We start from the raw sequence: 22850 nt of genomic DNA, 5'->3' as shown, positions 1-22850 counted from the left end.
GCGCTTAGTTTGTTCTTTAATATGATTTGGCTGTGTTCCCCCACAACCCCGAATCTCATCTTCAATTGTAGCTCCCATATTCCCCACATGTAGGAGGGACCTGGTGGGAGATAATTGAATCATGGGGGCAGGTTTTCCCCATGCTGTTCTTGTGATAGTGAATAAATCTCAGGAGATACTGTTTTATAAAGGGCAGTTCCCCTGAACACGCACTCTTGCCTGCTGCCATGTAAGATTTGTCTTTGCTCTTTCACCTTCCACCATGAGTGTGAGGCCTCTCTGGCCATGTGGAACTGTGAGTTCATTAAAGATCTTTTTCTTTATAAATTACCCAGTCAGGTATTTCTTTAAAGCCATACGGAAATGGACTAACAAAGAAAACTGGTATCAAATAGAGTAGGACACTGCTCTGAAGATACCAGAAAATGTGGAAGTGACTTTGGAACTGGGTAACAGGCAGCGGTTGGAACAGTTTGGAGGGCTCCAAAGAAGACAGAAGAGTGTGGAAAAGTTTGGAACTTCCTAGATACTTGGAGTGCTCAGAAGACAGGAAGATGTATGAAAGTTTGGAACTTCCTAGAGGCTTGTTGAATGGCTTTGACCAAATTTCTGACAGTGATATGGACAATGATGTCCAGGCTGAGTGGTCTCAGATGGAGATGAGGAACTTACTGGAGGCTGGAATAAAAGTCACTCATACTATATAGAGACTTGTAGCATTTTTCCCCTGTCCTAGAGATTTGTGGGACTTTGAACTTGAGAGAGATGATTCAGGTTATCTGGTGGAAAAAATTTCTAACTGACAAAGTGTTCAAGACCAAGTACAGCATAAAAGTTTGAAAAATTTACAGCCTGACGATGCAGTAGAAAAGAAAAATCTATTTTCTGGGGAGAAATTGAAGCCAGCTGCAGAAATGAATAAGTAACAAAAAGCCAAATGTTAATTGCCAAGACAATGAAGAAAATGTCTTCAGGGTATGTCAGACACCTTAGCAGCAGCCCCTCCAGTCACAGGCCCAATGCCTAGGAGAAATAAGTCTTCGTGGATGGGCCCATGGCCTACCTTCTGTGTGCAGCCTAGGGACTTGGTGACCTGCATCCCAGCTGTTACAGATATGGCTAAAAGAGTCCAAAGTATAGCTTGAGCTATGGCTTCAGAGGGTGAAAGCCCCATGCCTTGGCAGCTTCCATGTGGTGTTGAGCCTGTGGGTTCACAGAAGTCAATAATTGAGATTTGGGAACCTCAGCCTAGATTTCAGAGGATGTATGAAAACACCTAGATGTCTATGCAGAAATTTGCTGCAGGGGTAGGGCCCTCATGGAGAACCTCTGCTAGAGAAGTGTGGAAGGGAAATGTGGGGTTTGAGCCTCCACACAGAGTCCTAACTAGGGTGCTGCCTAGTGGAGCTGTGAGACGAGAGCCAGTGTCCTCCAGGCCCCAAAATGGTAGATTCACTGACAGCTTGCACTATGTGCCTGGAAAAGCCATAGACACTTATTGACAGCCCATGAAAGCATTTTGGAAGGGGGCTGTAGCCTGCAATGCCACAGCAGTAGACCTGCCCAAGGCCGTGGGAGCCCACCTCTTGCATTGACCTGGCCTAGAAGTGAGACACGGAATCAAAGGAGATCATTTTAGAGCTTTAAGACTTGACTGCGCCATTGAATTTCTGACTCCCATGGGTCCTGTAACCCCTTTGTTTTGGCCAATTTTTCCCATTTGGAATTGGTGTATTTACCTAATGCCTGTACCCCCATTGTATCTAGGAAGTAACTAACTTGCTTTTGATTTTACAGGCTTCTAGGTGGAAGGTACTTGCCTTGTCTCAGATGTGACTTTGGACTGCGGACTTTTGAGTTAATGCTGAAATAAGACTTTAGGGGACTGTTGGGAAGGCATAAATGGTTTCAAAATATGAAGACATGAGATTTTGAGGGGGTCAGGAGTGGAATGATATGGTGTGGTTGTGTGCCAACCCAAATTTCATCTTGAATTGTAGCTCCCATAATCCCTGTGTGTCATGAGAGGGACCCAGTTGGAGGTAATTGAATCATGAGGCAGGGTTTTTCCTGTGCTGTTCTTGTGATTGTGAATTAGTCTCAGGAGATCTGATGGTTTTATAAAGGACAGTTCCCCTGCACACACTGTCTTACCTGCCACCATGTAAGACATGCTTCTCCTTTGCCTTCCACCATGATTGTGAAGACTCCCCAGCCATGTGGAACCGTGAGTCCATTAAGCCTCTTTTTCTTTAAAAATTACCTAGTCTTGGGTATTTTTTTATAGCCATATGAAAATGGACTAATTCATTCTTCTTTTTCTGTTTCCTATGGTGTAAGTGTAGGTTGTTGACTTGAGATCTTTTTTTTTTTCATGTAGGCATTTATTACTATATACATCCCTTGTAGTATTGTTTATGCTGCATCCCACATATTTGAGTTTGCAGTGTTTTGGTTTTCATTTGTCTCAAGATATTTTCTAATTTTTCTTATTATTCTTCTTGAGGTAGTGCTGTTACAAAGAATTTTTTTATAATTTTCTTATGATTCTTTATTATTTTCATTATATTTTAACACTAAATCTGTACTAATTTTATTAACATAATTATAGAGTTCTAATTTGAATTAATGCACTGGGAATAGTTATGAATGAAATGCATACAGTTCTGCATTCATCTAAGTCAAAATACTGCATTGATTAAGAGTTCAATATGGTCATGTACCTATTTATATTAGTGACTCAAAAATACATATTCAAAAGTGTATGCAAATATGTCAGTGTTAACTTTTACTTAACAAATTGAACTAGAGGAATGTATGCATTGCATTTAACTCAAAATTTACTTTCATTTATAAATCACAATATGCTAAGCCCACAAGATGTGGTAGGATATCCTCTACCCTTAACACTCTTTCTTACACATAACAGTCATTTGATGAAAGTGTTATTAACAAGCAAATACTTGAAAAAAAATTAGAAAATATGACATTGGAGACAATTAGATATTGCAGTCACTACTTTGGACTTTACATGACATTTTACATTTATACATTCTTTGCCATGTTTGTTAACAAATTATTGTGTTTTCAAAATGAGGGAACTGAATGAAGTCCTTTGACAATTTTCTTGGTGAACCATATTTCTGCAGAATATTTTATAGATAACAAAATATTAGCCAGTGAAATTCGTTATTGATTACTTGGTAGAGGGAGAAGTATAACACATGATATAAATATTGCTAAAGATAAAATATATAAAATACATTCAAAATCTAAGTAAATTTGAAAGTAGTCAGACAACCTCATCATATTGTTTATTCTCATGCTTAGTAAATGTCTTGAACTTCTGAGTTTAGTCGTTCTGGAAAAATTAGGAATATTATGTAGAATAATTCCCTAAGGAAAGACTATTTCCAACCAATTAAGATGTGTAATTTAACATATGTATATTGTAAATGAACCTATTTTTGTTTATATTTATGTGATCAAGGGATAGGATCTTAACAAACCATTTTGTATTTGAAAATCAATTTTCAAAGCATATATATATATATTCATTCATACCACTGGAATCATTAAGAAAAACTAAAACACACATGAAACTTAGACTGCACTTAGTATTTTTTTAATTCTTAAATAATTATGGTGCTTATAATTTGTGTAAGCTATATATATATATTTACTTTTGTAAAATTTCATTGGTTCTATTATTGCGATTTTAATTGTAAATACATACAGCACATCCATGAGAAAAATGGAATATTTTACTCTTACAGTTAAAGATCGTCTATCTATGTCCAATCCTGAGCAGGGACTATCACTTTGTTGAGTCCTGCTGTAAGCACCATTGTGTTATTCTGCTTTCATGTAATCTAAAACTTCTAAGAAAAACTGTCTATTCATTTTATACAGAAAAATCTTTGTTGAGGCTTTATATCACACTGAGATATGCATGTCAGTGAGCCCAGAGAATATCGTGTTTAATCTTTGCTATATAAACATTTTGTGTGAAGATTACTGTTTGCTAGTTGGTAACTCTCAGATGGAATATGGTTGGTATATTCAAAGGAGCAGTTATTATTTATCAATGCTCTTTAATCTCTTTTGAAATGTTAACAGTAGTGTCATTGTAAAACATCCCTTTGACTGTGATGGGGTTGTTGTCCATAGTGGTATGAAAATTGCTCTTTATTATAGTCACATCTCATACATCAAGATAGTAAATTGTTTGGATTATTTTGTGGGAATAGATATCAGAAAAAATATGTTTTCCTTTTGTTTCGTTTCTTTTTAAAAGGAAAAAGTATTTTAACTGATTCTGTGGAACCTGGAAATTCCTTCAGGTGTGCATTGGAAATTAATTTAAAATTTTTCAAACAAGAAAGCTAAGCTAAACTAAAACAATTAGACATAGAAGGAAAATATTTTAGCCACTTTTCAAGTGCTGTTGGAACTGTTTATATTTATAATGGGTAAGGAGTTAAACCAAATTGTTCTTTATTCCTTGCTTTTCTTAGCATTATTTCTATTTTAGAAGGTAAATTTGACAGAAATCTACTCTTCATGGATCAAGAGAAAGTATTTATTCCCTAAGTTTCTTATGCTTGAATGCAAAATTCTGAGTGATTTCTACTACCCACTGACATAGAATTCTAACAAATATAAATAGCTATATGTCTCTTTAAATAAATACTTTTCATTTCAAATACTTCTGAATACATCCTTAATGGAAACTCCTGGGCTTCCATTATTTGGGGTAGCTGTGTCCATTCATTGCATTCAATTTCACCTTACATACATTGATTTCATATATACATAGAACACCATATTATGCTGCCAGATCTTGCACATTTTTGTTTGTTATTTTGTTTCTTAAACTATGCTACATGAATAATTTCTTAATAGTTAAATATGTAATCCATTTCTTCTTTAAAATATTTTAACTCTTAGTCATTTTCATAAACTAGAAAGCTAAATTTTTATCCATACATTCAGTTCAATGTTAACTGTTTGACAAAACTTGGTCTCACTATACTGCTGAAAACATGGTCTAATACCTATATTTATATTAAAACATAATTTCAGCTGTTCATTGAAAAGCCTAAAATCAAACAAAAATATTACCATTCTTGATAAGTCACCAACTAAAAAAGAGGTACCACGTTAACTTTCATCAGAAGAAAGATTGTCTCATGGTTCAAGAAATTAGGATTTTTCAAACAAAATATTAGGATAACACAATTATACATTAGCAAATAATTTTACCACCACTGTGCACATTATACATCCAAGGCTTTCAAAATTAACTTATCTATAGTATTTTGCAAGATGTCCATATTCATACCTCCCCCGCAAAATCATGAGCTAGGGCTGGTACAGTGAATAGCTAAAGGACAAACTGGGAGCAGCCAGGAAGACTGGCATTATCTTATGGCTTGATACTTTCAGTTCCTGAAAACATTACTTCTTACCTTTTCTACAGTTTTATAGTTGTACTTTTCAGGTGGCCCTATTGATATAAGTTATTCTGGTATTCTCTGAACTGTCTTTGATGTAACTATATATTTAACTTTTCTTTTCACTGTTTATTTTCTCTATCATATTCTTTTTATGTGATTTTTCACTTTATTATATCAAATAATGTATCAAGAAAGTAAAAATAAATAATCCACTATAATATCTATGTCATGATTTAACATACAGTTGTATGTGTGTATATATATACACACACATGTATATGTGTGTGTGTATACATACATCTGTATACAGATGTATAAACCTGTACATATATATATATATATATACACACACACACACACACACACATACAGGTATGTATATATGTGTGTGTATGTTTGTGGATACATAGATATGCATGTTATATTTATTGTGCAATATATAGTAAAATACTGCCTGGGCTCTATTCTTTCTCTCTTTTATTTCTATTATTTTAATGGCATTTGTGCTATGCCTTTAGTCTCAAATTTGCTTCTCTCCCTTATGAATTTTTATTTCCTCTTATTAATTTTAAATATGTAATTAATATGCTTCAAGGAATCCCTTGAGGTTTTATTTTTAATTGTTTTGCACTGATAGCTTCTTCTTTATAATTTACATTTTTTACAAAATTTTCTGTTTTTTATTTGTTAGTTTCTTGAAGATATTTATCATAATTTTTTCAAAATCTATATTTTGTATACTGAAAATATGGATTTATGGGTAGTCAATTGAGTTTCTTTTCACCAAAATATTTTTTCTCATTCTGACATGTTGTCTTATCTTATATGTCTATTTATTTTGTGAGTATGCAGGACTGTATTTAGAAAAAAGTTTGGATAAAAGATTTGAGGCTCTAGTTTACATCTTCCTCTCAATGAGTACATTTTTCTCTCATGGCAGGCAGCTATTCTGGTGACACTAGCAATCTCAGATCACCTTTAGTCAATCTGAGAGCAATGAAATCTGGGCTTTATTCTTGTGAGACTTTTTTCTATTTTCATTTCATTTATACCACTGAGATTTAGATTTTGAGATTCCTTCCCAAAACCTTGGATTTTTACCAGGTCACCTCCATCTTGTGTTGAACTCAACTCTGATTTTTCCTCTGCCAGACCAGTGACTGTGTTGTAAGTTCTACTTAGTATTTAGAGTAAAATAATCTTCTAAGGAGGTCAAAGAAGCTGCTACCTGATTTCATTTTTCTAGGCTTTTCAACTTTCTCAGATTTTGGCACAGAAATTTCTCAATGCCTGGGTTCTTTCCTTCCTTCCTTCCTTCCTTCCTTCCTTCTCACTTTTTTTTTTCTTTTCTTTTCTTCCTTTTTTTTCTTTTTTTTTTTTTGAGACAGTGTCTCACTTTGTTGTCCAGACTGCAGTGCAGTGTTGTGATCCAAGCTCACTCCGGCCTTGACTTCTGGGGCTTAGGAAATCCTTGCCCCTCAGCCTCTAGAGTAGCTGGGAAACAGGTGCAAGCCACCATGCCTGTCTATTTTTTGTGTGTTTTTTTGTCTCGAGACAGGGTTTCACCGTGTTGCCCAGGCTGGTCTCAAACTCCTGAGCTCAAGCGATTAACCTGCCTTGACTTCCAAGTGCTCGGATTACAGGCATGCACTGCTGCACCAAGCCAGTAGTTTTCAACTTATCCTTTACCATATATTTTGACAATCTAATTTTCTCTTTATCATATTATATTATTTTCATCATGGAGCATACATTGCAGCATAATTTTCTGTTAGGAATAAAGTGTAACACTGAGGTAGGTTAAGTTAGAAATGTATTGAGATATTCCTGAAATGGTAGAGACTCATGCTAAACTTTAAATAACGAGGCAAGAATGAAAGTCTCTCTCTCTCTCTCTCTCTCTCTCTCTCTCTCTCTCTCACACACACACACACACACACACACACACACACACACACACACACACAGATAGCAATAGAGAGGTGGGGGAAATTAGAAGCAACTATGCCAGTGTGTTAAAATGGTTGAATGGTTGAATCTGGGTCAATGTGTACATGAATATGTATCACACCATTTTTGTACTTTTCTATATTTGAATTATTTTAACCTTTGTTAAAATAAATAATACAAAATAGTCATAACTACAGAAGACTAGATCATATCTCATTGTTTCTAAGAAAGAGTTTCTAAATTGGAATACAATTATTTTCATTTACTCAAGTCTTTAAAAATTTATTTATATTCCTCTTGTGCCACTTAATACATTCTACCTTGTACTGTTATTTGTACATATCTGAATTCATTAGAGATTTGGGGGAAAATGTAAGTCAAGTATAATTGCAAAACTATGATTTTATTTCTCTATAAGGCTAAATGTGGTACTTTTAACATATTAAGCACCGAGAGCGTATTTATTTACTTGAATATATTTTCATCCACAAAGTGGAGTGTAGTAGACAGAGACAAGTGCCACTGAGAAGCAAAGTTTTAAAAATTATACACAAATACAAGGAGTGTGTTTAGCAGAGACCCACCAGCTGTTAGCCTTTCTAGAGTCAGCCTGGGCTGACTCTAGAACGATGTTCCTCTTCTGAAGTCACACACTTCCCAAGTTGACACGTAACTGACTTGGCTGAAGCTTTGTTGGACCTACGACAAAGTTCCACTTTTCACTGTGTCCAATACTGCTGCTTCTTTCGTTGCGAAGGTGTTTATTTCTAGTAAATGCCTTGTACTCAATTAGGGGCTTAAGTTTGTTTTCCCATCAAGGTTCATATTTTAAAGTTCAAATCCCCCTTGCCACACCTCAAATGTAACCATTTCTGAGAAAGTCTTTAAAGAGGTAATTAAAGATAAATGAAGTCATTATGATGAGCCCTAATACAATATTCCTGGGGTGTTTTTAAAGAGAGGAGATTAGAACACACATACAAACAGAGGGAAGACCACGTGAAGCCAGCCATATTACAAGTCAAATAGAGGGCCTCAGTGAAACCAACCAGGCAGACACCTTGATTTTGGACTTCTAGCTTGCCAAACTGTGAGAAAAGAAATGCCTGCTGTGGTAGCCACCTATGTTGTAGTATTTTGTTGTGGCAACTCTAGCAAATTAATACACACTCTGAACTATTTCAGAATCTCTTTCTTCAGAATCCAACCTGTGAAAGTTGGTATCAGAAAGAAACAAATAAATTAATTAGATGGACTTTTGCAATGGGACACTTCTTGCAAAGCCATTGTCAGAACTATACCACAGTCAACGTTCTTTCTCTGTTCAGCCTTGTCCCCCACTCATAAGTGCTAATCACTAATAAAGTCTTACAGCTGAAACTCTGACTTAGCATCCACTTCTAGAGAACATGGGGTGCACTTACATAGGAAATGTCACAATAATCAAATACATGAAACCAAGGAAATAGAGCTTCTACATATATTTTAATTTTTCTTTCACTCTATTTTTCTTTGTTACTGTGTGTGTGGGGGGGTGTATGTTTTTCTACAATATGCGTATACAAATTAGTAAGGTATAGTTATAGTGGTTAAGAAAGGGGTCTGTAGATTCACAAGACATTCCAAAAGCCTGTCTAGGATTCTGAATATATTTACTTAACTTATTGTAATGTTGTGATTAACTTATTGTAATTCTGTGATTTCAGGTGAGAAAATCTCTGTGCCTTGGTTGCTGCACCTGAACAAGGAAAATTATCTAGTTCATAAGGTTATGATTGAGGATTCAGTAAATAAGTAACACTTAGAATGGTTGTGGGAAAGAGAGTTTCTGGGAAGCCAGATGAGTTGGTCTGTCCTGTATGAGACAACCATGGGGAGCCATGAGCGGCCTCTGAGGACAAAAGTCTCTTTATTGCCTTCATGTCTTTATGCCTGGAGAGCATGACAGCTCCGCGGTGTTCCACAGGTTGCTCAGGGAGATAACACACCCTTGAAGCAGTGGAGTATAATCAAACATCTTGGCTTCTCCTGAAACCCACTCCCACCCATTTCAGCCCTGGTAAGTTAAAGATTTTAAGTAGTTTAGACACATGCCTTTGCTCAAGGAAATTCACAGAAACTGCCACTGCTATACATCTTATTGAATGACTCACCAGTTCTCCTTCATTGATTAATCCTTTTCCTCCATCTCTTCTTACCTCTCCCATCTGCCCTAAGAACAAAGAGCTTGTAAACCAATAAATTGGGCGAAGCGGAAGAGCTCTGGCCCATGAGCAAGCCTCTGACTCTCCTGTCCCCTGGACCCATCTTTTAAACTCTTATTCTGTCTCTTTCTAACTCCTTTGTCTCTGCTGGACTTGGGATACCCGCTGGGTGGTGTGGGGCTGGTTTCCCCAACAAATGTTGTCTATCCCATAGAAAACACTTAATAAATTATAATACATTTATAATTACACATTCCCTTTCAAATAAGCAGTTCATAGTTTATAAAGCTTGGTCTAAGCTTTAGTAAAATATATGAAAAGGAATTTGGTGTTTCCCAAATATTTTAGCAAAAGGAAGTGAAGGAAAGCAGATTAGAAAAAAAAATATTTGTGATATGACATTGGAAAAAATAGAACAATTCTCCATTTGAGGCTGTGTCAAAGCACAAAGCAAAATATTTAATGTGATATTTTAAAGTTTCTTTTAAATGGCAAATTTTAACAACATTGACTGTATCTGTCTAGATAGTGCTTGAAATAAATAGGTTTCAAAAATATTAACCAAGTAGCTGAATTATTAATCAATGCATAAATCAAGCTTATACTCTACATTTCCATGAATATATTGATAGTGAGTTTTCAAACAATTACGTTTTTAAAAAATCAAGGATTAACTTGAATGCAATCGTTAGACATAATAAAGACTGAGGGAATATATGTACAGAGTTCTAAATGATCAAATTAAAATAAATTTTGGGAATTTATTCAATGTTAAAATGTGAGGTTGCTTTTCTCTAAGACTTCACCAATTCATGTGCCTCCACACACATATGCTCAAACAAATAAAAATATATTCAATGTTATTTTTAACATACATGACATACACATATTGGAAATAAGTTTACATGACAAACATTTCTTAATTAAAATATGCCATTTATTTTAGGATATGTTTTAAGTAACATAGATATTTGCACTGAGAATCTTTGGGATTCTAGATTTCTTGTGAAAGCAATAGATTAAAATTGGCATTTTCATGGAATTTCCATCTCAAGCAGTTTTTTCTTTTCTTTTTTTTTTTTTTTTTTTGGTTGCCCTTTTTAGGCTAGTAGGCTAAGCATGAGGACTCATGCCTATAATCTGGGCGTTTTAGAGGCCGAGGCAAAAGAATGGCTTAAGACCAAGAATTCAAGGACAGCCTGAGCAATATAGCCAGACCCTGACTCTACAAAAAATACAAAATTAAATTTTGCAATCATGGTAGTGTACATCTGTAATCCTGGTTACTTGGAAAGCTGAGGTTAGAGGATTACTTGAACCGAGGAGTTTGAGGCTGCAATAAGCTATGATCCTGCCACTGCATTTCAGCCTGGGTGACACAGGAAGACCTTGTCTCTAATATATAAAATAAAAATGTTACAAATTTTAGATTTATCTTTGCTGATTTTATTTTAGACTTAATGGTCCACTTTTACCACTGTCTAATTTAAATGTTTATCCAAAAGCACTATTGACAATCAGCAAAAATGTATTACTTATCCTCCATCATATGATTATGTCATATGATGATGTACATGACTTAATCAGGGAAACAAAGTAAACATGAAACATGCCTTAATTACCTTGAAATAAAATTTGGTTGGTAGACTATTTATTACTGATTCAATTTTGGAGCTCCTTTTTGGTCTGCTCAGAGAATCATTTTTTTCCTGGCTCGGTTTTGGGAGATTGTTTATGGCCAGGAATTCATCCATTTCTTCTAGGTTTTCTAGTTTGTGGGCATAGAGGCATTCAAAGTAGTTTCTGATGCTTATTTACATTTCTGTCGGGTCAGTGGTAACGATTCCTTTGTCATTTCTCATTGTGCTTATTTGGGCCTTCTCTTTTTTCTTCTTTATTAGTCTAGGTAGTGGCCTATCTATCTTACTAAGATTTCAAAAAACCAACTCCTGGATTTGTTAATATTTTGAATGTTTTGTTTGTCTTAATTTTCTTCAGTTAACCTCTGATTTCAATTATTTATCATCTTCTGCTAGCTTTGGGGTTGATTTGCTGTTGCTTCTCTATTTCTCTCACTCTCACCCACTCATGGCTCTGGTAACCACCATTATACTTTCTGCTTCTATGAGTTTGATTTATTTTGATTCCACATATATATTAGGTTATGCACTACTTGTCTTTCTATGCCTGGCCTATTTTACTTAGCACCATGCCCTCCAGATTCAGCCTCAATTTGGTCTTCTAACGGTTCACTTGTTGTTAGAAAAGGGAGATGGCAATGCCAATCTAAATCAAAATGTTTTCATGAATATCATAGCCATAAATACACTGTGTAATTGAAAATAAATGTGGAATGACTTGTTTCTCCACTCCTGGAGGCAAAACAGGTATTTCTTTCTTCTTCCATAGCTAATATGAATGAGTCTTAATTCGCTTTATTAGAAATTGATTTTTGGAAGATAGCTTATAGATATAATCAAAGTCATAGGCAGCTGGGATCAGTAATATCAACACATAAAGTGATTACTGAAAACTGAAGCTACCATTTATATTTTCAGATTTTAGTTAGTGTACAGGCAGTGGTTTCCTCTTGCATTAATCCATTTTATATCCTGTGAAGTCAGCTTAATAAATTGTTTTATTTTCAAAGATCAATGCATATCAAAACTAGTATGTAAAATAGCAGATATTACAGCAAAACCAACCTAACATCTTAAAGTGACAGTTGAGAATATGTACACTTTGTGGCATAAACTAAAAAATGGAAGTGGTATGTGTGTGTATAAATATATAATATATATACACAAATGTATACCTATAAAATAGTGAATAATAATACATATTTACCTATGTATATATAAATATAAATAGTACTGTATATATCAAACAGTAAAGAGTAATTTTATGTGTTATATTTATATTATTTTACTGTTTATACTATTTAAATATACAGATATCATGTTACTTCTTTTTCTTTCTACTGTTTTTCTATACCCCAACCCCTTTCTGCATGGTTCAATAAATCAAGGATTAGCGTAGTAAAAAGAGAAAATAAGGCTTTGTTTTATTGTGCATATGTAATATACCAAGTGGATTCACCCTTGTTATATAGTTAGACATTTTTTTTGCTTCTTTGGAGCAGTTTTTTTTAATATCTATATTTCATAACTTTCATTCTTTCTTAGAGTTCTTACAAGCAACAAAAAATGAAATTTTGTTGATTTTAATAGATTATAATTTATTCTATTTTACAATTACCATTTGGATCCATTGAATTGTTATAAATCTAAAATGAATTGTGAGATCAGGATCTTATTTTTATCTATATTTTGAAAACATTTTCTATTTTATCATCCTAAGAATTATCTTAATGACTCATGATGGTTCATTGATTATTCTCAATTATGCTAAAAAAGACTGTAATAAGAAAAAAAGGAATGATGGAATCACTAAGGAGGAAGATGCAATCATGGAATAAATTGTCGTTCTTTCATTTGTTATTGTGTTACCCAAATTTGGCATCATCTTTCAGTAAGATATTCAAAATACTGGAGACACCATGTTTGTGGTCTGCTTTTAAGTTAACACAGTTGAAAATTAGAGGTTTTTGTTTTTCATGATGGCAAAGAAAGGTATAAGATTAACTTAATTAGATGATAAATGCAAAGAACAAGATAGCAGCATTCTAAGCTTTAAAGATATAATAAAATTTATCATATTAATTAAATTGACTATATGTCTTCAGATTATGATGACTGAAATGAATATTCTCAAATTTAAGAACCAATGACAAGTTATTTCCAAAGACAAAGTGGAAATACGGTATTCTCACCCAGTTAGTCAAAGGACTTCACACAATAGTTTGGAATAAGAACCTGGATAATTCCATTTTGTTAAAAGAATGTGTGACAATACTATTTTATCATCCATGGTGTTTGTGCACAAAAATTTACTGCATGACTTTTACTATGTTTAAAATTTATTAATATTTACTAGTTTATTTTACTATATTTTCCTTGTATTTGTAAATTACTTATAAATGACTTAAAATGAGAGCATTACATTAAACAAAAATGTTCTATGGGACCTAGATGGTAAACAATGATAATTATTTTTCTCGGAAATTTGATGATTAAATATTATACCTCATTATTTTTTAACAAAAATCCGGTGAGGACTCATTGTCTTTGCACTTCTATTTGGAAACTGAGATAACTTGTCTAAGAGTGTACAGTAAAAGAATATTATAGCCAAAATGATTCCCAAGATCTCTTACTGAAGGAATGAAACAAAAAAGATTCTTTAATGTCTAATGGAATACAAATATTAAAATCTATATTTTGTTATTACTTTTATATTTTAGATAATTATTTACTGAAAACTTTAAATGCACCTGTGGTAATGAGTAATGTTCAGATAAACAGAAAGGGCTGCTTGTGTTATGCTTGTTCTCAAATTTTTTTCTTTGTTAGGAAACAATGGTTTAATTTCTTGAAAAATTGTAAGAGTTTATAAGGAAGTTCTTGAGAATGGTACAAAGAAAATTATGTAGAAAGTTAGAAAGCAGGTAGATTAAAGAGGCTTAAATATCATGAAACAAAACACCTAAATATGAACTTCCCCTTACATAGGGCAAACATTGCATGGAAATATTAGACTTGAATAGAAGATATTAAGTTAACTCGTTGGCTAAACTTTGTTGTAAATGTAGAATTTAAGCAAATAAATTATTTTTTATTTGGAATATAAATGCCTATTACTTTGTTTTGATATTACAGGTTTTGTGCAAATATCTTCTGAGTGAACTACTTATTTGAAAAGACATCATTGGTTAATATTCCCTTTTGCTCATTGAAATCTCAAAGACTACAGGTTTGTCATTTCATACTAATACATACTGCATACATTAAATATACAATCAATTTTGTAAATATCTATTTTAAAATCAATTTCATTTGTTATTTTAAAAAGAAGAGACTTTTTAAAATACTTATTCTAAGTTTTAGCATATTTCCCTAGAGAAAAATCCTGAATTTGTTAATATATTCACTTATATGTTATTATTTTTATGAACTTGAATTAATTTTATATTATAAATAATGAGGATGTCTTTTATGTGGTAGGTATTATTTGGCAAATTGAATGCATATATTTGGATTGGTTTCAAAAATACAGATTGATAAAATTCAGTCAGTTTTATGACATGAAAATGCAATGTACATTTTAAAAGAATATAGTACAAAAATATGGTTGCTTGAGAAAATATTTTTAAACCTCTTAGTTTACTTTTAAAAGAATATATGTTTTACAAATCATGTATCTAGATATATGTCAGAGTTAGGACTGTCATCATTCTAACATTTAAGGCACTTTTATCTATTACTGTTCATATTGTAGAAATGACTTATACCCCTAAATCCAAGGGGTTAGAAAATGTATCTAAATTCATCTCTTGGAATGTTGAGCATTAATAGCCTGATAATAATTTGGTAAATATAGTAGTTAATCTTGAAATATATCTATCATACTTTAATTATTTTCAAAATACATTTATTTGGTAAGTGAATATCCAGTTATAATATTGCTGCTTGTGGTGGTAGCTAGTGTTTGTTTATTATATACTGGGTATTTTGTTAGGTTCATAATTGATCCAGTTTAAATTTCCCAGCCATATGGTAATGTTGAGGGATAGATTTCAGTATGAAATGAGATATTCAGGGTAGGAATCATAGGAGAGCCCAGGTCTAGGCAAAGACTTTAAGGACGTGAGGTAGTAATCCTTGTGAATTCCTGGGATGAGAAGATTCTAAGTATAAAGAAAACAGTGGTTGTGCAGGCTCTGTGGTGTAGGTGTGTGCCTGGCTGCATGGTGGGTTTGAGGAAGAACAAATAAGCCATTTTAATGAGAACAGATTCAGTACAGGAGAGGATAATGATGGCAACAGTGGTCAGAAAGGTAACGGGGGAAAATAATAAGGCACCTTGACAGTAGCGTGTTGAAACATCCTACTTGTTCATGCCAATTTATTTTTAGGTATATTGTTCTGTCATTAGTACTATAAACAATTTCACTCACTAATCTGGATTGAATCATAACTTATATGGTCACCCTACTTATCAGCATTATGGGTATCTTGGCTTTTATACTGAATGTAAAGAGTAGCCATGCAGAGTTCTTAGAAGAGAGATAGCTCTGACTTATCTTCTAAAAGGCTTACTTTGGCAGCTTGTTTTGAGAGGTCTACGTCCTTGGATATTAGCAGAGAAAACTCTTATGTGACTATCATGGAAATCCAAGTGAGAGATGATGGCTCAGACCAGTGGTTTCAGGAGACGGAGAGAAGTGCTTGAAATTTGATATATTTTAATGTAGAGCTAGCATGATTTTATGATGGTTTGGTTAGCAATTTTACTCATTTCGCTGACTGGTGTTTTGTTTGTTTTAAAACATTCTAGGATGAAATAAAGATTTTTCTTGTACTAAAAAACTAAAAAAAGAAAAAAATCTGCCATCAGCTGAGACAGTGAAGGCTTCAGGTAGATGAGATTTAATAATCCTGAGTTCATATTTGAACATGTTAAATTGCATGTATCTAAGAGAAAACCAAATGGCAATGGATATAGGTTTTGTGTGTAAGGGTCTGGAATTCATTTAAGAAGTCTTTGTTGGCGATATTAATTTGAGAGTTGTAAATTTATGGGTGGTGTTTAAGCCATGAGGATGGATAAGATACTTAAGAACTTGACATTGGGCCCCTTCAATTTTAAAAGTAAGAGAGAAGGGAAACATGTAACATCAAAGATGAGAAGAAACTCCCATGATATGAGAGAAAATTCAAAAGTGTTCTCAGTGCTGTAAGTCAGTTGAAGTAAGTGTATCAAGGAGAAGAGATCTGTATTAAATGCTTCTGATAAATCAATTAAAACCAGCATGCAAATAGACCATCACATTTAGGACGATGTATATAATTGGTAACATTTGATGGAATCAGATTCAGTGAAGTGATGAGAATGAATGTGAATAAAATTAAGAGAGAACAAAAGGAGATAAATTACAAACCTCAAGTTTCATTTCCAGAAAAAGAAAACTGACCAATAAAACAAAGCACAATCTTATTTTTACCCATGAAGAACCAAGTTGCAGCGAGGATGGTTCAAAGTATTTATTTTCTTCCTTGGTCCTTTTCCTATTTCCACCATGTGTTAAGTATGTAACATTAAAGAAGATAGTAACTTCTCTAAATCTAAATTTATTACAAAGTGCATATACTATTATTGTCTCCTATAGAGTGTTGAAGAGTTGTTTATGCTTTATAGAGTGAGGTCACCTACTGAAAACATCTAATACGTAAGTTCCCAAATGCAGACACTATTAGAGTTGTTTTTCTTATTTTTACTATTATTACTATTTCCTTCAATTATTATTCAGTTTTTACTTAACAACATAGGAGTTGGTAGGTAGTGTCCTGACCCTTCTTTCTCTTCACATTTGTATTCTCTCCTTCTTCCTCCTGTCCCCATTCTGCCAACATCTCTTTCTCTGAGATCAAAAACAAACACACAAAGTAAAGATACAAACTTTTTGCTTATCTATGGAAGGAGACTTCCACAGATATTCTTACATTATTCTGCATAGTACATTCATGAAATAAAGAATTACCTTTATTGAAATTTTGTATATCTTATATCACAACTTTCTGCTAGGGTAAGGCTGAAGCAGAAACATAAACATGAAGGAGGCAGATTTGTTAGCTGTATCTCTAACGTTCGACACTTTTCTGGTTCTATATATTTTTATCTGCTGCACACCTGCTTAACATACCTACCTCCCTCTTTTTTTCACGAATTCTTAGTTTACTCCAGGTTGCACACTTTAATATCTTTCAAACTAGAATGCAAATTGCACCTAGCCCACATAAACAATGTATGAGTACTGAACATTTATATAACCTCATTGTTTAGGAAATTGTAGTGTTGAATGTGGAGAAGACAAACAATAATATGTTTTGGACAAAGTGCCCATCCTCTCCTTTTTTCCTTGTTCCTAGACCCCACAGAAGACATTCTGACATTCCCGTCTTTGAAATGAATGACAGCAATGATAAATATGGCTCACCTCCAGAGACACAGATCTCATAACTTCATATTTTTAATATAAATTATTAATCCGTGGTATGATTAGTATTAGCATCTTTGGTCCTTTCACTAGATGGAATTCATAGATTGTAAGATATATTGTGTTTATCTTGTTATACTAATAACATACTGTTTGGCATATATTTAGCATTTTTGGTTTTAAACTAAGTTTAATTAAATTATATTTCATTAAATCTCTGAAATAGAACCAGGCATGGTAGCTCATGCCTGTCCCAGTACTTTGGGAGGCAGAGAGGTAGGATGTTTGCTTGAACCCAGGAGTTTGAGGCTGCAGTGAGCCAGAATCATGCCTCTATACTCCAGCCTGGGAAATAAAGTAAGACCCCATCTGTAAAAAAAAAAAATAGTAAAAACTAAAAACTGAAAAAAAATTTAAAAATACTCAAGACTTTCGTATAAATCTTTCCTATATTTAAATATAATGATAGATAATTCACATATATACTATTTTATATTACTGTGACTTCACTTCTTATTTTATAAAGTAGTAGCATAAAACATTTTTCATCATTATTTTTGTATTCATGTCAGGCGATAAATTTTTCTTTGAGTTGCAGTCTTAAAAGAAGTCTCAAATTTTCTATAATGACATTTACTGAAGAAAAAATCATACTGTTGCTCAGTGTTTACTCTATTGACTTATTTGGTCACAAGTTCAGATATTTTTATTGATTGTTACATATTGTTATGAAGGCACATGTTGATTTGTGTAAGATAATAGTTTATGTAATAACATGATGTTATAATGTTAAGTTCCAACATAGGAAATAAATGATGTTCAAAGATCTTAACATGTTAAATAGAGCTACCACAATATCTCTATGACTTTTAAATAATCCCTAGTCATCAACCCTTTACTTCTAATTCAATCCTTAAAAAGTAGAGGAGGGTAATGGTGCTACGAACTGTCCAAATATTATTTTTCTTCTCCCCATGAAGAAGACAGAAGGAATACCTAACTCAGTATCAAAAGAATTGCCCTGTGTCAAATCTAGCTTGTGGCTTTATGAGATGCTATGTATGAAGACCCACTCTAGAACTTCCAAGAAAAAGGAATTTGGTAGGATTATTCTCAGAGATCTACAGGGAGTTTCTCTTAACGTTTGGGAATATACATGAACATAGAGACTGAGGGCCGATTCTGATGTAAAAATTACTGAAGATGAGAGACATACCGACAGTCATATAAACAATAAGAAGACCATAGAACTCTCTACATTTTAGTTTAGTTGGAGACTGCAAAAGAATTTTCTAGTGTTTATGGCTCCTGTGAAGTGATCATATTTTCCAGATCAGTATAGAGTACCAGCAGCAGATGGCATCAGATGGACATCTGAGCTGAGCTGGAACTGAGATACCTTGTTTCCATGATTAGTGACGCTTTCTATTAACTATGTATGTTGCCTTCCACTCCTTACCTTCAATATCAAAATAGATTGGTTTTCAAAAGGGAAGGGTTTGAGTGTCCTAAAGTCTTACCCTTTTATCTCCCCAACCTCTATTACTATTAAACTAAGGGCATGGGTTCAAGCCTGCCTTTGAGGGAGTGATACTATATGAAATTTAAATTGAGTTTGAGACAAAGTTGTGTATTAGACTTTAGTTTTCATAAGCAAAAGTGACCCAAAAGTTATGGAATTTGTCCAGATAATAATTTAAGGAATGAGAATATGATATAGAACAACTAGATTGGAAATACAAATAACATTTTAAATATATACTATCTTTGAAATTTCTCTATAAACTAGATTATACCTAATTCAGGAGTACATTATATGGCTTACAAAAGGAATGAGGGAGAGAAGGTGAGAAAGAGAGGGTTAATGTTTAAACAAACATGTTTTATTAAAACATCTGCATACTAAATAAATCATAACTCTTTCCTACATGTGATTTGTAAGATCCACTGGGAATATATATTTTAAACCTACAAGTTAAAACATTTTGTTAGTAATCTGACCTCAAGGATACCCTGTTTTATTCTTAAAAAAAATCCTTTGTAGGTTTGATATAACAAATTTAATATTTATATTAATTTTGTGAGAATATTAAGTGAGATCATGACATGTTTTCCGAGAGTTAATTCGCCAAGTTTTCGAATCTACACTGGGAAACACAGTGATTATTTAGCAACTGAATGGACAACACAAATTTCCTTCTTCCTCCTATTTCTCTTCAAGTCAGACCTCATTCAAAAAAACTATATATCACTTCAGCAAATGAAAGTTCATAATTCTAAGATGAATAATTATTTTTAAAACTTTACTTCTTGAAATAAAAATTCTTCCCTTTCATGATCAATTTGTACTCTTCCTTTATATTTTCCCTCAAATGAATTGTTTGGACATCAGCTACCAAGTTAACAATTATTTTATTTCTAACATTACATTTTTGGAAGTTTTTAATATCAGTTGTCATTCAATGTTCAGAACTTACTATGCTGTGCTTGTACACTAAAATATGAAAAGATGACTGCTTCTGGTTCAGCTTCAGGAACCTCAGCTAATTGTTTTTGGAGTTTATCAAAATAAATGGTATTTAAAAATCATGTACTAGGAAGTAATAGATAAAATATTCTCTTGTCATGTTATCATTTTGAAATGTTATACCACAATACATTCAAGCTCTAAATTTTAATTTCACATAAACTAAAGATTTTATTTTAAAAAAGGAAATATTGTAGCTGTTATATATTACATATTAAATATTTGTTGGGATTCACCCTTTTGTTATATAATTAATCTAAAATTATTAAAAACTTCAAAGATTAGTGGGACAATAAATAACCAATTTTGTTAAAATAATGTAGGTATACTTTTATTGAGTATATCTGAATCTGGAATTTGGAAAAAAAACTTTAAAAACAGTGAAAAGGTTATAAATTAAGTTAAAGTTGCAAAATTAACCATGAAATACTAAATGTAGAAACTTGATTTCACAGTCATGACAGTCATGTAGCAAAACTAAGGAGGTAAATAAGTGAGCCAAATTGACTGTAAATATTGTTTTATTTTCCATTTGGGACAAAAGGAAAAGTGGCTGAGTTTCCAAATTTGTGAATGTGTCATTATTTGAATACACAAAGAACAAAATGATTTCTAAAATCATCAGAGCCAACTAACATTAACTAACATTTAATGTAAATCTACATTTTTAAACCACTGTTTAAATAAATTTTTAAATAATATTTAGCAAAGTGGAAGCCAAAAAAGCCAACAGGTTTACTTGAAATAAATCTAAGAAGAGCACATTTAAACAATTCAATGCATCTTGCTTTTTCTTTTTTTCTCTCCTATTTGGCTTCTGTAACAAATATTTGATGTAAATATATGCAGATTTCTCACTAAAATGGTGATAGTACATACTGTCATCCCTAAAATAAAGTTGCAACATCATTAGAATGAAGTGATAAGTATTGCTTTAAGTGAAAGTAATTACTAAGTACTTACTAATTTATTACAGAAAATATTAAGCTTTATCCTCAGAGAGAAAGATATTCATAGTCCACTACCCTTTTTTCCCCAAAAGTTAATGTCAATTGTTTCAATACAAGCTTTGTAATTATTCCTTTTATTAAAATTTTAAAAATCTATTCTAAGACATAGTGTATTCATAATTAATTTCCATACATTCTATGCAAGTAGAAAATCTGTAAAATGAATTTTTGTAGAAACCGAGTAAAAATAATTCAAATATAAAGGAGCACATGAATAAAATTGACGTTTCCTATAGGATCTTTTTCAGTATCAGACTTAATTTACACGTAATGCTTGTGAGAAAAACCATCCACATCTAAGAGATATGTGGTATTGTGGCATTTAAAAAATGACCTTTATAAGACTTCTCAGAAACATTTCTCCATCATGCAATTCAGGAGAAGCATTTTTATGTTGAATGTAGTCCCAGTCTCAGTCAGAATGTTTTCAGTTATTTGTTATATTGAACATCCTAGACAATTTATAGGTATATTTGATAGATCTTGCTATCATCTATTGGTTGCTAGGGGATAGGAAGATAAGCCCAAAGCAAGGACAACTCTGGGAAATTCCAGAAGTAAAACTGAGAGTACCAGACTTAGGTTTTATAACCATTTCTAAATTATTTTATAGATACCAAAACAGAATGAGGGTTTTGAAAGCATATTTCAGAAATCATCTGCATGAAAATGAGAACTTGATTGAAATGTCCTGGGATGCACCTCACAGCCTCAAATCAGAATCTTTAGAGATTCTTTGGGTTTCTAATATACACTCACAGTTGGAAAATATTTACATAGGAGTTCAATTCCAAGAAATGAATTATTTCTAGCATGTATAACTTAAAACAGACAAACAAAAAACCTGTTCTTCCCAACTCTAGAAGATTTTACTCTAACACTAGCCCATCTGCAGGATGGGGAGCTTGAGGATAACAGCGTATCATGCAGTGCAAGACCTTTGCTTCTAATAAGGTTTTACTTGGGGAATGACAGTCATATAAAAGCTAACACTGGTATTTTTTTATTTTGAGTATTTGTTGTTTGTATGTCTATTTAATGATTCTGTGCTCTCCTATGGTTAAGGCCAGAGCTGTAAGATAAATAATGAATTTTAAGGGGCATCATATTTTCATAAATGTGCAATTTCCACTGCATTGCTTCAGTGTGTGGGGGGACAGAGAGCTTAGGGAGAACATAGAGCTACACATAACTCGCTAAATGCATTCATTGGTTTAAAAAGTTTAAATGCTTGGTAGTTTGTACCAGTAATTTAGTCACTTTTCTAGAAAATTTGGTCAGGTTTACAGATAAATTAGACATAGACATCATTACCATGCAGCCTAAAATTCTGTTGTGAGGAGAGAAGAAATAACTATAAAAATAAAAATAATGAATGTATCTTACTTTTCAAAGATCATATTTAACTTATTCAATGATTTGCTTTACTCTTTTTCCCTATTTTGTAGATATAAAATTGTGCTTCTCTGTATGTGTTACAAATTACTATGCTGTGGTTGCCTGTTCCTTTTCTTCATAGTACCTTTATCAAATTTTTAAAATTTACGTAGAATAATATAGACATACTTTTGGTGCACAGTTTAT

General features: G+C 32.9%; 1 long non-coding RNA gene across 2 annotated transcripts in view; it reads left to right on the top strand.

Annotated features, from left to right (window-relative positions):
• Window positions 1–22850, top strand: part of LOC109026181 (uncharacterized) — an 81650-nt gene that overhangs the window by 10286 nt on the left and 48514 nt on the right. The window contains exons 2-4 of one of the 2 annotated variants that reach the window (XR_008678094.2): window positions 14392–14485; window positions 16902–16961; window positions 17662–17786. This is a non-coding gene — a long non-coding RNA (uncharacterized lncRNA). Of the gene's footprint in view, window positions 1–14391; window positions 14486–16901; window positions 16962–17661; window positions 17787–22850 lie in introns of those variants that run through there. The other variant, XR_008678093.2, reaches the window with a different exon arrangement.

This window comes from Gorilla gorilla, chromosome 2 (genome assembly GCF_029281585.2).
Source record: "Gorilla gorilla gorilla isolate KB3781 chromosome 2, NHGRI_mGorGor1-v2.1_pri, whole genome shotgun sequence".
Taxonomy (NCBI): Eukaryota; Metazoa; Chordata; class Mammalia; order Primates; family Hominidae; genus Gorilla; species Gorilla gorilla.
This window is presented reverse-complemented; position numbering and strand designations above follow the sequence as displayed.